We start from the raw sequence: 14,738 nt of genomic DNA on the forward strand, positions 1-14,738 counted from the left end.
ATTTTGGACTAGTGTTTGATCTAACATCAATTTTTCAATAAGCTAGCACATATAATATAAAACTTTTTTAAAGATCTCAAAAGATCTTTAAAATGTCATTTTCCCCTGGATGCTTCAGACTAGTTGCTAAACAGCCTCTGAGGTAGCCAAGGTGAAGTCTTATGCTGAAATGCTGATTGAGCCCATATTTAGTGAAAACAACATCTTGCTAAAGGATTTGCGTTAGAAATTGACACACATTAAGCAGCTGATTGCAATTCTAATTACCTGCTTGTGCTGTTGGTAGCTTGATCAAATCCCATCTCATGATATTGACCATATCTTTTTATTAAAATAGTAAAAAACAAGGCCAAATGGTACAAACACTAATTATGTGTTGGAGGAACAGGGGACCCTCCCCTCAGTATCAACGTACGCGGAGAGGGGGTAGGATACTATGATTATTAAAACAGTTCACAACATAGTTGTACAAAAAACAAATGGTACAAGCACTAAACTTTGTGCTGGAGAGGCCTCTGTACCAACAGAATGGAAAGGAAGGGGGGTGGGGGAGAGAGGAGGGAGGGAGTCGGGATTCTGGTGGAGGGAGGGGGGCAATAGGATACTGCCTGAACTATCTACGCAGGCAGAAAGACAAAAGAACCTTCAATTATGATGGGCCAGATTCCGGGAGTCCCCCAGAGTGGGCGAGGGGCGACACAGTGTCAGGCACAAGTGAGTCCTGCACCCCACTGCAGAGAGCCTCATGTGCACCCTCCGCTCCCGACACTGGGCGGCTGACAGCCTTCTGACAGTCACCCTCCGGGCCCGAATCCTCCACCACACTGAGTGTGGCGGGCGACTCGGGCCCACCAACCACCCAGGGCCTGCCTTGATCCCGCCACCTGAATCATCGACAGGCAGGATCCCCTCAGGCTCCTCCCGGAGTCCTGGGCCAGCAGGAGGCGGTGGCGCAGATGCCTGCTCCGCCCCCGCCATCTGGCCACCGGAAGGCCCTGAAAATAACTCCTGAAACAGGTCTGGGATGGTGGCAGAGGTGCCCGAAGATAGAGGTTGAGACAGAGGGTCTTCCAAACTATAACCCGCTAAGAACCGAAGAAGCAGGGGGTTCTTGAGAAATTGAACAAATCCAGGGTGCTAAATTGTACTGAGTGGAACAAGCCCTCTGGGGTCCCGACTGGGAATAAACTGGAGCCTTACCTAAATGTGTATTACTGTTTACTGTTCACTTAAATTGCTGCCGAACACTTGAAGAGGACTTTTGAAATAATAGTCACAGAATTTTACAGCATAGGGCAATCATGCCTGTGCCGGCTACCAAGCACCTATCCCAATCCCATTTTCCAGCATTTGGTCCGTAGCCTTGTATGCTGTGGCGATTCAAGTGCGTGGTAGTCACCACTGTTCTATATAGTGCACGTATGAGATGTAATACGGTAAGGCTCCTGTACTACAGGTACAGGGGTAGATCCCTGCCTGCTGGCTCCGCCCAGTAGGCGGAGTATAAATATGTGTGCTCACCGAGCTGCAGCCATTTTGGCAGCAGCTTTAGGAGGCCACACATCTCTGCGTAATAAAGCCTTGATTACTCTCAACTCTCGTCTCGTCATAATTGATAGTGCATCAATTTATTACGCAGAGATTTTACAGCGATGGACCTTCGCATCAAGCCAGATCGCCTGCAGCTGCACCCTCAAGCAGACAACGCCACGTCGGCCTTCGACCACTGGCTAGCTTGCTTTGAAGCCTACATCGGATCAGCCACAGAACCACCATCAGAGGCATAGAAACTACAGATCCTGTACACACGGTTCAGCTCCGATATTTTTCCTCTTATCCAGGATGTACCCAACTACACTGAGGCCATGGCGCTTCTGAAAGAGAACTGCACACGGCCGATCAACACACTCTATGCCAGGCACCTCCTGTCCACGCAGCACCAACTCCCCGGTGAGTCATTGGAAGATTTCTGGCGTGCCCTGCACGCCCTGGCGAGGAACTGTGATTGCCAGGCAGTTTCGGCCGTTCAGCATTCCGAACTCTTAATCAGGGACGCTTTTGTTATGGGCATAGGGTCGACGTACATCCGCCAGCACCTTTTAGCTCGACCTCGCGGCGATCAAGAAACTCGCGACCTCGCTAACGGTCGCCTCCCGTAATGTGCAAGTGTACGCCCCCGACCGCACGGCGACGCCCTCCTGGATATCGTGGACCCCACCAACGACCGCCCCCAGCCAACCCCAAGCCTGCGCCGCGCGGCAGCTTGCCAACCCGGGGGGCCCAAGTGCTACTTCTGCGGGCAGACAAAACATCGCCGCCAGCACTGCCCGGCGCGGAGCGCACTCTGCAAGGCCTGCGGGACGAAAGGACATTTTGCTGCGGTGTGCCAGGCCCGGTTGATCGCTGCTGTTACCAGCCCCATTGTTCCTGCACCCCCCACGTGCGACCCATCGGTGCCGCCATTTTCATCCCCGCAACCCATGTGCGGCCCATGGCCGCTGCCATCTTCCCCTCATCAGACCTCGTGAGACCCGTGGGCGCCGCCATCTTCCGTCCATCAGACCGAGGGCGCTGCCATCTTTAACGCCACCATCTTCGGCGCCATTTTGGACGGAGCTTCAGGACCCCTGCTCGTCGGGCACCTCATCGGGCCACTCATCGCCCGCAACTGCCGCCGACCAGCCCGGGCCCCGGCCCACCAACACCAGCCGCAGCTCGCCTCAATCACGCTCGACCAATCCCGGCCACACAACCTTGCAACCGCGACAACGACTGAAAGTCGATGGCCACAAGACACCTTGCCTTCTCGACTCCGGGAGCACGGAGAGCTTCATCCACCCTGAAACAGTAAGGCGCTGCTCCCTCGCGGTACACCCCAATACCCAACGCATCTCCCTGGCCTCCGGATCCCACGCTGTGGAAATCCGGGGGTATTGCACCACAACCCTCACCGTCCAGGGCGTAGAATTCAGCAACTTCCGGCTCTTCGTCCTCCCCAACCTCTGCGCTGCCTTGTTACTCAGCCTGGACATCCAGTGCAACCTCCAAAGTCTGACCCTGAAATTCGGCGGGCTCCTACCATCCCTTACTGTATGCGGCCTCACGACTCTTAAGGTCGAGCCACCTTCCCTGTTTGCGAACCTCATCCCGGATTGCAAACCCGTCGCCACCAGGAGCAGATGGTGCCCAGGACAGGACCTCCATCAGGTCGGAGGTCAAGCAGCTACTGCAGGAAGGCATCATCGAGGCCATGAACAGCCCCTGGAGATCCCAAGTGGTAGTTCTAAAGACTGGGGAGAAACACAGGATGGTCATTGTCTACAGTCAGACCATCAATCAGTACACTCAGCTCGACGCGTACCCCCTCCCACGCAGATCTGATATGGTCAATCAGATTGCACAGTACCGGGCCCCCTCTCCAGTGGACCTAAAATCTGCCTACCACCAGCTCCCCATCCGCAAGGCGGACCCCCAATATACGGCGTTCGAAGCTGATGGCCGCCTTTACCACTTCCCTAGTGTTCCCTTCGGCGTCACTAATGGGGTCTCGGTCTTCCAACGGGAGATGGACCGAATGATTGACCGGTACGGACTGCGGGCCACCTTCCCGTACCAGGATAACGTCACCATCTGCGGTCATGACCAGCAAGACCACGACGCTAACTTTTTCAAATTTCTCCACACCACCAAACTCCTGAACCTTATGTATAATGAGGAGAAGTGCGTTGTTCAGCACAAACCGCTTAGCCATCCTTAGCTATGTGGTGCAAAATGGAGTCCTTGGGCCCGACCCCGATCGCATGCTCCCTCATGGAACTCCCCCTCCTCCACTGCCCCAAGGCCCTCAAACGATGCCTGGGGTTCTTCTCATACTATGCCCAACAGGTCCCTAACTATGCGGACAAGGCGCACCCACTCATTCACTCCACAGTTTTCCCCCACACGGCCGAGGCTCACCAGGCCTTCAACCGCAAGGCCGACATCGCCAAGGCCACGATGCACGCGGTCGACAAGACCCTTTCCTTTCATGTTGAGAGTGATGCATCAGACGATGCTTTAGCCGCCACTCTCAACCACGCAGGCAAACCCGTGGCATTCTTTTCCCGCACCCTCCATACCTCTGAAATTCGGCACTCCTCCGTCGAAAAGGAGGCCCAAGTCATCGTTAAAGCTGTGCGGCATTGGAGGCATTACCTGGCCGGCAGGAGATTCGCTCTCCTCACTGACCAACGGTCGGTTGCCTTCATGTTCAATAACACACAGCGGAGCAAGATCAAAAATGATAAAATCTTGAGGTGGAGGATCGACCTCTCCACCTATGATTACGAGATTTTGTATCGCCCCCGTAAGCTCAACGAGCCCCCCAATGCCCTATCCCAAGGTACATGTGCCAGCGCACAAGTGGACCGACTCTGGGCCCTACACGATAGTCTCTGTCACCCAGGGGTCACCCGGTTCTTTCACTTCATAAAGGCCCGCAACCTACCCTACTCCATTGCGGAAGTCAGGGCGGTCACCAAAGACTGCCAGGTCTGCGCGGAGTGCAAACCGCACTTCTGCCGGCCAGACCGGGCGCACCTGGTGAAGGCCTCCTGTCCCTTTGAACGCCTCAGCATGGACTTCAAAGGGCCCCTCCCCTCGTCCGACCGAAACACGTGCTTCCTTAACGTGGTCGACGAATACTCCAGATTCCCCTTCGCCATTCCATGCCCCGATATGACGTCTGCCACAGTCATCAAGGCCCTCAATACCATCTTCACTCTGTTCGGCTTCCCCGCTTACGTCCACAGCGACCGGGGATCCTCCTTTATGAGTGATGAGCTACGTCAATTCCTGCTCAGCAAGGGCATTTCCTCGAGCAGGACGACCAGCTACAACCCCCGGGGAAACGGGCAGGTGGAGAGGGAGAACAGGACGGTCTAGAAGGCCGTCCTGCTGGCCCTATGGTCTAAAAATCTCCCAGTCCTCCCGGACGCCCTCCACTCCATCCGGACGCTACTTTACACTGCGACCAATGCAACCCCCCATGAACGTCTCCTTGCCTTCCCCAGGAACCCTCAAGAGTATTGAAAGTCAAAGAGATCTAGGAGTACAGGTCCACAGGTCATTGAAAGGGGCAACACAGGTGGAGAAGGTAGTCAAGAAGGCATACGGCATGCTGGCCTTCATTGGCCGGGGCATTGAGTATAAGAATTGGCAAGTCATGTTGCAGCTGTATAGAATCACTTTGGGACAAGTGACCATAATTCCATTAGTTTTAAGATAGCTATGGAGAATGATAGGTCTGGCCCAAGAGTTAAAATTCTTAATTGGGGCAAGGCCAATTTTGATGGTATCAGACAGGAACTTTCAGAGGTAGATTGGGGGAGACTATTGGCAGGCAACGGGACGGCTGGTAAATGGGAGGCTTTTAAAAATGTGTTAACCAGGGTGCAGCGTAAGCACATTCCCTTTAGAGTGAAGGGCAAGGCTGGTAGAAGTAGGGAACCCTGGATGACTCGAGATATTGAGACTCTGGTCAAAAAGAAGAAGGAGGCATATGACGTACATAAGCAACTGGGATCAAGTGGATCCCTTGAAGAGTATAGAGATTGTCGAAATAGAGTTGAGAGGGAAATCAGGAGGGCAAAAAGAGGACATGAAATTGCTTTGGCAAATAATGCAAGGGAGAATCCAAAGAGATTCTACAGATACATAAAGGGGAAAAGAGTAACTAGGGACAGAGTAGGGCCTCTTCAGGATCAACAAGGGCATCTATGTGCAGAGCCACAAGAGTTGGGTGAGATCCTGAATGAATATTTCTCATCGGTATTCACGGTGGAGAAAGGCATGGATGTTAGGAAACTAAGGGAAATAAATAGTGATGTCTTGAGAAGTGTGCATATTACAGAGGAGGAGCTGCTGGAAGTCTTAAAGCGCATCAAGGTAGATAAATCCCCGGGACCTGATGAAATGTATCCCAGGATGTTGTGGGAGGCTAGGGAGGAAATTGCGGGTCCCCTAACCGAGATATTTGAATCATCGGCAGCCACAGGTGAGGTGCCTGAAGATTGGAGAGTGGCGAATGTTGTGCCCTTGTTTAAGAAGGGCAGCAGGGAAAAGCCTGGGAACTACAGACCGATGAGCCTAACGTCTGTAGTAGGTAAGTTGCTAGAAGGTATTCTGAGAGACAGGATCTACAAGCATTTAGAGAGGCAAGGACTGATTCGGGGCAGTCAGCATGGCTTTGTGCGTGGAAAATCATGTCTCACAAATTTGATTGAGTTTTTTGAGGGGGTGACCAAGAAGGTAGATGAGGGCAGTGCAGTAGACGTTGTCTACATGGACTTTAGCAAAGCCTTTGACAAGGTACCGCATGGTAGGTTGTTGCAGAAGGTTAAAGCTCACGGGATCCAGGGTGAGGTTGCCAATTGGATTCAAAATTGGCTGGACGACAGAAGGCAGAGGGTGGTTGTAGAGGGTTGTTTTTCAAACTGGAGGCCTGTGACCAGTGGTGTGCCTCAGGGATCGGTGCTGGGTCCACTGTTATTTGTGATTTATATTAATGATTTGGATGAGAATTTAGGAGGCATGGTTAGTAAGTTTGCAGATGACACCAAGATTGGTGGCACAGTGGATAGTGAAGAAGGTTATCTAGGATTGCAACGGGATCTTGATCAATTAGGCCAGTGGGCCGACGAATGGCAGATGGAGTTTAATTTAGATAAATGTGAGGTGATGCATTTTGGCAGATCGAATCAGGCCAGGACCTACTCAGTTAATGGTATGGCGTTGGGGAGAGTTATAAAACAAAGAGATCTAGGAGTACAGGTTCATAGCTCCTTGAAGGTGGAGTCGCAGGTGGACAGGGTGGTGAAGAAGGCATTCGGCATGCTTGGTTTCATTGGTCAGAACATTGAATACAGGAGTTGGGACGTCTTGTTGAAGTTGTGCAAGACATTGGTACGGCCACACTTGGAATACTGTGTGCAGTTCTGGTCACCCTATTATAGAAAGGATATTATTAAACTAGAAAGAGTGCAGAAAAGATTTACTGGGATGTTGCCGGGACTTGATGGTTTGAGTTATGAGGAGAGGCTGGATAGACTGGGACTTTTTTCCCTGGAGCGTAGGAGGCTTAGGGGTGATCTTATAGAGGTCTATAAAATAATGAGGGGCATAGATAAGGTAGATAGTCAACATCTTTTCCCAAAGGTAGGGGAGTCTAAAACTAGAGGGCATAGGTTTAAGGTGAGAGGGGAGAGATTCAGAAGGGCCCAGAGGGGCAATTTCTTCACTCAGAGGGTAGTGAGTGTCTGGAATGGGCTGCCAGGGGTAGTAGTAGAGGCGGGTACAATTGTGTCTTTTAAAAAGCATTTAGATAGTTACATGGGTAAGATGGGTATAGAGGGTTATGGGCCAAGTGCGGGCAACTGGGACTAGCTTAATGGTAAAAACTGGGCGGCATGGACTGGTTGGGCCGAAGGGCCTGTTTCCATGCTGCAAACTTCTATGATTCTATGATTCTAATCTTAGTTAGGCCACACTTGGAGTATAGTGTTCAATTCTGGTCGCCACACTACCAGAAGGATGTGGAGGCTTTAGAGGGGGTGCAGAAGAGATTTACCAGAATGTTGCCTGGTATGGAGGGCATCAGCTATGAGGAGCGGTTGAATAAACTCGGTTTGTTCTCACTGGAACAAAGGAGGTTGAGGGGAGACCTGATAGAGGTCTACAAAAGTATGAGGGGCATAACCAGAGTGGATAGTCAAGAGGCTTTTCCCCAGGGTAGAGGGGTCAATTACTAGGGGGCATAGGTTTAAGGTGAGAGGGGTAAGGTTTAGAGTAGATGTACGAGGCAAGTTTTTTACGCAGAGGGTAGTGGGTGCCTGGAACTCGCTACTGGAGGAGGTGGTGGAAGCAGGGACGATAGTGACATTTAAGGGGCATCTTGACAAATACATGAATAGGATGGGAATAGAGGGATACGGACCCAGGAAGTGTAGAAGATTGTAGTTTAGTCGGGCAGCATGGTCGGCACGGGCTTGGAGGGCCGAAGGGCCTGTTCCTGTGCTGTACATTTCTTTGTTCTTTGAAGTCCGCCTCCGGGGTTTCGCTCCCAACGTGGCTGGCAGCTCCAGGACCCGTTCTCCTCCGCAGACACGTGCGGCTCCACAAGGCGGACCCGTTGGTCGAGAGGGTACAGCTACTCCATGCAAACACACAGTACGCCTACGTGGTGTACTCCGACGGCCGCCAAGACAAAGTCTCCCTCAGGGACTTGGCACCCCCTCAACTGCCCCGGCGTCACCCATCCTCACCCCAGCGCACCTCAGCACAAACCCCGCTCCAGGGCGATCCGTCCTCCCATTGGTTCCACCCGGGGATGACGATGAGGACCACACGCCCCCGGAGTCACAGGCGACCACGCTGGCGCCTGCATCGCCACCGGGACTGCGGCGCTCGCAGTGGAGGTTCAAGGCACCCGACCGGCTGAATTTGTGAACTTTTCCAGAACTGTACACTTAACAAAATGCTCAATTAACATGTAAATACTTTTCCACCACCCCCGCCAGACTCTTTTTTTTTTTAAACAGGGGGTGAATGTGGTAGTCACCACTGTTGCATATAGTGCACGTATGAGATGTAATACGGTAAGGCTCCTGTACTACAGGTATGGGGGTAGATCCCTGTCTGCTGGCTTCGCCCAGTAGGCGGAGTATAAATGTGTGTGTTCACCGAGCTGCAGCCATTTTGGCAGCAGCTGTAGGAGGCCACACATCTCTGCGTAACAAAGCCTCGATTACTCTCTACTCTCGTCTCGTCGTAATTGATAGTGCATCAAAGTGCTTGTCTAAATGCTTCTTAAATATTGTGAGGGTTCACGCCTCTACCACCCTTTCAGACAACGAGTTCCAGATTCCCCCACCCTCTGGGTGAAAAGGTTTTTTCTTAAATCTCCTCTAAATCTCCTGTCCCTTCCCTTAAATCTGTGCCCCCTGGTTGTTGACCCCTCTAATAAACTGAAAGGCTTCTTACTATGCACCCTATCTATGTCTCTCATACTTTTGTACACCTCAATCAGTTCCCTCCTCAGCTTTCTTTGTTATAAGAAGAACAATCCCAGCCAAACCAGCCTGTCTCCATAGCTGAAATGCTCCAGCCCATGCAACATCCTGGTGAACCTCCTCTGCACCATTTCCAGTGCAATTACATCCTTCCTATAGTGTGGTGACCAGAACTGCACTCACTATTCTAGTTGTAGCCTAACCAGTATTTTATACAGTTCAATCATAACCTCTCTGCTCTTATATTCTATGTCTTCTTAACTACCTTATCGACCTGTCCTGCTGCCTTCAAGATCTATGGATACGCATCCAAGGTCCCTCTGGTCCTCTGTACTTCCTCGTGTTCTACCGTTCATTGTGTGTTCCCTTGCCTTGTTAGTCCTCCCAAAATGCATCACCTCACACTTTTCATGGTTAAAGTCCATTTACCACTGTTCTGCCCTCTACCAGTCTGTCTATATCATGCTGTAACTAAGGCTTTCCTCCTCACTATTTACCACACCAACAATTTTTGTGGAAATGACATCAAAATTCAGATAGCCAAGCAGTGAAGGATAAAATGCTGGAGCCTAGTTTTATTTACTCAGAATTTCCCAGAGCTAGCCGGCGTGTAAATTTGCCGGCGTCTCCCCACCTCTGGACCATGTTTATGGAGGCAGGTTCATCTCTGAAATAACCCTGATAATTAGAAAAGCTTCAGTTTGATAGATTGACAGAACATAGGTCATGGAGTACCCCAGGGATCAGTTCTGGCAATTCTTTTGTTTTTCATTTCTCTATATGATTTGAATTAAACACATTGGATATTGCTCAACTAAGGGATGTGACAGTGTGAGGAATAATGTATGTGATTGCAGGTGGACAGATACATATGAGTGAAAAGGGCAGGAAGGAAGCAGGTTCAGGGAAATATATCATAATGAGGAGAAATTAGACTCCGAAACACCTGTTATTCAGGTCTTACATGGCTTCTTGGTCCTCTGAAACAGCGTCTGATATTTGTGTGCCCACTTCTGATATAATATCCACCTGATACCATCTTGTATCATTCATACACAATGATTTTCATTACAGACATGTATCAAACAGGTTACAACCCATAAATACCCCAGGAAACTTACTCCCCAGCAATCAACTATACAGTCTGTACAAATATTTTCCCCTGTTTCACCCCCCTGCGATGAGCAGCTCCACAAAAACGGTCACTAACATCCTCCACCTTTTCTCGAACTTCCCTGCGGAGTCCCTTGACTCACACTTTATCTTCTCCAACTGCAGGAAGTCGTACAGGTCATCCAAACAAGCTGCCAGCCCCGGTGGCAATGCCGACCGTCACTCATTGAATTCGCCGCCGTGCAATCAGAGAGGCGAAGGCCACGACATCAGCGTTCATCCTCATGTGCTCCGGTTTCTCTGAAACCCCAAATATAAATAAATGGGGCTGTTTAGCACAGGGTTAAATCGCTGGCTTTGAAAGCAGACCAAGGCAGGCCAGCAGCACGGTTCAATTCCCGTACCAGCCTCCCCGAACAGGTGCCGGAATGTGGCGACTAGGGGCTTTTCACAGTAACTTCATTTGAAGCCTACTTGTGACAATAATCGATTTTCATTTTCATTCAATATCACCACCAAAGGGTCCGGGTCCACCTCCTCTTCCACTATCCTGGCTAAGACCGTGAACACTCCCTCCCAGAATCGTCCCAATTTTTCACAACCCCAACACATATGCGTGTGATTCGCTGGCCCTGTCCATACCTCTCACGCTCACCTGCTACCCCTGAAAGAACCCACTCATTCTTGCCCGAGTCATACGCACCCTGTGCACCACCTTAAACTGTATCAGGTTCAACCTTGCACAGGAGGAGGTCCCTTTTACCCTACGCAGTGCCTCACTCCATACTCCCCAGTTGATCTCCCCTCCCAACTCCCTTCCCATTTCTCCTTGATCTTCACCACCTACTCGCCATCCGGCCCTCCCAGCCACTTGGATATACCCCCAATTCCTCCCGGAAGCAGCAGTCACTCCAGCAGGCTGTATCTCGGCAACCTAGGTAACCCTCTCCAGACCTCTCGCGCAAAGTCCCTAACCTGCAGATACCTGAACTCACTCTCCCTCGGAGCTCTATCCTCTCCCTTCACTCCTCCGAACAGGCGGACCCTTCCTCCAAATACAGATCCCTCACCTTGACCAGCCCCACTTCCCTCCACCTCCTGTATACGATATCCAAACCCCCCCCCGGCTCAAACCCATGAATCTCGCACATGCGGCATTATCACCAATATCCCTTCCACCCTAAAATATCTTCCTCAACTGATTCCATATCTTCACTGTGGACTGCACCACCAGGCTCCCTGTGTACCTACTCGGAGCCATTGGCAACGCTGCCATCACCATAGTTCTCAAACTAGATCCCTTACAAGATTCCACCTCAATCCTGACCCATTCTACCCCTTCTCCTTCCCACCATCACCGCATCTTATCCACATTCGCCGCCCAATAATAATGAAGCAGGTTCGGCAACGCCAACCCCCCCCCCCCGGCTGCCTCTGGCTCTGTAGCAGGGTCCTCCTGATTCTCGGCGCCTTCCCCGCCCAAACAAAGTCCGAAATGATCATGTCCAATTTCTGAAAGATGGTCTTTAGCATAAAGATCGGGAGAGCCTGAAAAATAAACAACCTCGACAGAATATTCATTTTCACCACTTGGACCGTCCCCACCTATGTCAAGTGCCGTGTATCCCACTCATACCCAATGATAATGTTGATGATAATAACTCGCAGTTTGCAGAGCAGATTGGTCATCTCAGTGTGTGAATCAAACGTTATGCCAGATGTGCTATTTTTGATTAACACTCTTCAGCCTCTTTCCTCTCTACTTTGCACAACTGATTAAGGATCCTTCTCCCATAAGCATAGCATTCAAAATCCTTACATGTTAGTTGGTGGATTATTTCTTCTGGGCTTTTGGAGCTCTCCTGTATGTTCCTGAAGTTTCAGTGGCAGTTGTCTGATGGTGCTGAAGAACTTTTCAGATGATGTGGAAGCTTGTGTGTAGTGGTAATTTCACTGGAATAGTAACCCAGAAGTCCAGGCGAATGCTCTGTGACTTGGGTTCAAATCCCACCATGGCAACTGATGGAATTTGAACTCAGTTAATTAAAAATAAATGTGGAACATAAAATCCTTGTAACCATAAAACTATCACTAATTTTTGTTAAAAACACATCTGGTGTACTAGTGCCCTTTAGGAAAGGACATTTACTGTCCTTTCCTGGTCTGACCTACACATGGCTCCAGACCCATAGCAATGTGGTTGATTTTTAACTGCCCAGCAAGCCACTCAGTTCAAGGGCATTTAGGGATGGGCAACAAAGGCTGGCCTTACCAGTGACGCCCACATCCAATGAAAGAATAAAGAAACACAAATCACTTACAGACATGGGAGTTCTGGTGGGCCTTCCACATGGAATTGAGTTTGACTGAAAGCATTGAATCTTTTAGCATTGGATCCACGTTCTGGAAGGTAAGCTTCCTTCCACTTCCTCAGTGATTTCCTCCCACTATTGGCTTGGAGGGCTTTCTGTGCACTTCAGGTATTAGAATCTCTCACTTCCCATTCACAACCTGTACTATTTCTTCCAAGATACCATCTAAGAACCTGGGGTCACAATCTGCAGGTCCAGCAGCCAATTCTTTGTTCATATTAAGCGTTTTCTTCCTTATGCAGCCAGAGGATGTCTTTTCCTTGAGATGTGCTTGCATTAAGTATGGTCCGAACAGATTAAATTGTCGGCCACTTAACAACAATAAGAACTTACATCCAAAATCATTTCACAGTAGTATGGTGAAACAAAATTTTACAGAGAACAGCATCGAAAGATATTAGGATAACTGGATCAAAGTGGTAAGTTTTCAGGAGTGTATTAAAGGAGGACAGAGAGTTGGAGAAGCTTAGGGAAGCAATTCCACAAGTTAAGATTGAGGTGGTTGAAGGAATGGCCACCATTGGTTGAGTGATTGAAATTGATAATGCAAACAAGGCCAGAATTGAAGTAGCTCAGAGATGTCAGTAAGTTTCAGGTCTGGAGGAGCTTAGAGTTTGGGACGGATGCAACTAATCAATTTTACATTTTTCTTGGGACAGCACTAAGAGGTGCAGGCCAAATCTGTCCTCATACCTGTGTAATTTCCTTGGCTTAACACAATGTTTAATGTTCGAGGAGGGAGAGTTCATTGAGTTTATTGAGACTGTTTCTTGGAACAATATGCCGTCAAACCAATCAAGGAGCAGGCTGTTTTGGATTTAGCATTGTGTTATGAGTTGGGATTAATTAATAATCTAGTACTCATTCATAGAATTTACAGTGCAGAAAAGTGTAGTGAAGTGAAGAGTGATCATTGCATGCTTGAATTTCAAATTCCATTTGAGGGCAATACATTTGAGTTCCACACTAGTGTTATTGTATTAAGCCAAAGAAATTACATAGGTATGAGGACAGATTTGGCCCGAGTCGACTGTACAGAAAGACTAAAAGGTAGGACAAGTAATGAATAGTGGCAGATATTTAAGGACATATTCAATTGCCCTCAAGTAATATATATTCCAGAGAGGAAGAAAGATTGTCAGGGGGCAGGTGCCCAAGCAAGGAGGGTAAAGATGAAAAAAAGGCAAAAACGAAGGCATACCATGTGGCAAAGGTCAGTGGCAGGCTGGAGGATTGGGAAACTTTTAAAGACCAATAGAGGGTTACTAAAAAAGTAATAAGAAGAGCCAAGGTAAATTATGTAAGAACCTTGTGCAAAATCTAAAAACAATTAGCAAAAGATTCTGTAACTACATAAAAAGCAAGCGAGTAGCTGAAGTCAATGTTGATCCCTTAGAGGGCGAGACTAGGGAGTTAATAGTAATGGGACATTTAGAAATTCAAAATGCAATTTATCAGAGTCAGCATGGTTTTGTGAACAGTAAATCGTGTTTGACTAATCTTCTGGAATTCATCGAAGATATAACAAGCAAAATGGATAATTTGGGTCTTGTAGATGTAGTGTATCTGGAATTCCAGAAGGAATTTCATAAGATGCCGCATAAAACGTTAATACACAATAGAAGGTCCCTCCCAGGATTGGGAGTAATATATTAGCTTGGATAGAGGATTGGCTAACTGACAGAAGTCAGTGAGTTGGATAAATAGGTATTTTTCTGGTTGGCAAGATGTAACTAGTGGGGTGTCACAGGTTCGGGCCCCAACTATTTACAATCTATATTGTTGACTTAGATGCAGGGAAAGAACGTACTATCACCAGATTTGCAAATGACATGAAAATAGGTGGGATAGTTGTTGCAATGAGGAAATACGAAATTTACAAATTGGTATGTATAAGTTAGGTGAGTGGGCCAAAATTTGGCAGATGGAACTTTATGTGGATAGGTGTCAGCTTCTCTATTTTGGTCAGAGGAATAAAAAGGCAACTTATTATCTAAATGTAGAGAAACTTCAAAATGCTTCAGTGCAGAGGGATCTGTGTGTCTTTGTGCACAAATTGCAGAAAGTTAGTAGGAAGGTGCAGCAGGTAATAAGGAAGGCAAATGGAATATTAGCATTCATTGCTAATGGAAGAGAGTATAAAAGTGGGGAAGTGCTGTTGCAACTGTATAGGACATTGGAGAGACTGCATCTGGAGTATTGCGCA

General features: G+C 48.8%; 1 protein-coding gene across 2 annotated transcripts in view; it reads left to right on the forward strand.

Annotated features, from left to right (window-relative positions):
* The window catches only part of LOC140388177 (cilia- and flagella-associated protein 54-like), a 948,449-nt gene that overhangs the window by 180,747 nt on the left and 752,964 nt on the right, over window positions 1-14,738 (forward strand). The gene's annotated exons all lie outside the window — the stretch shown is intronic.

Source organism: Scyliorhinus torazame, chromosome 13 (genome assembly GCF_047496885.1).
Source record: "Scyliorhinus torazame isolate Kashiwa2021f chromosome 13, sScyTor2.1, whole genome shotgun sequence".
Classification (NCBI taxonomy): domain Eukaryota; kingdom Metazoa; phylum Chordata; class Chondrichthyes; order Carcharhiniformes; family Scyliorhinidae; genus Scyliorhinus; species Scyliorhinus torazame.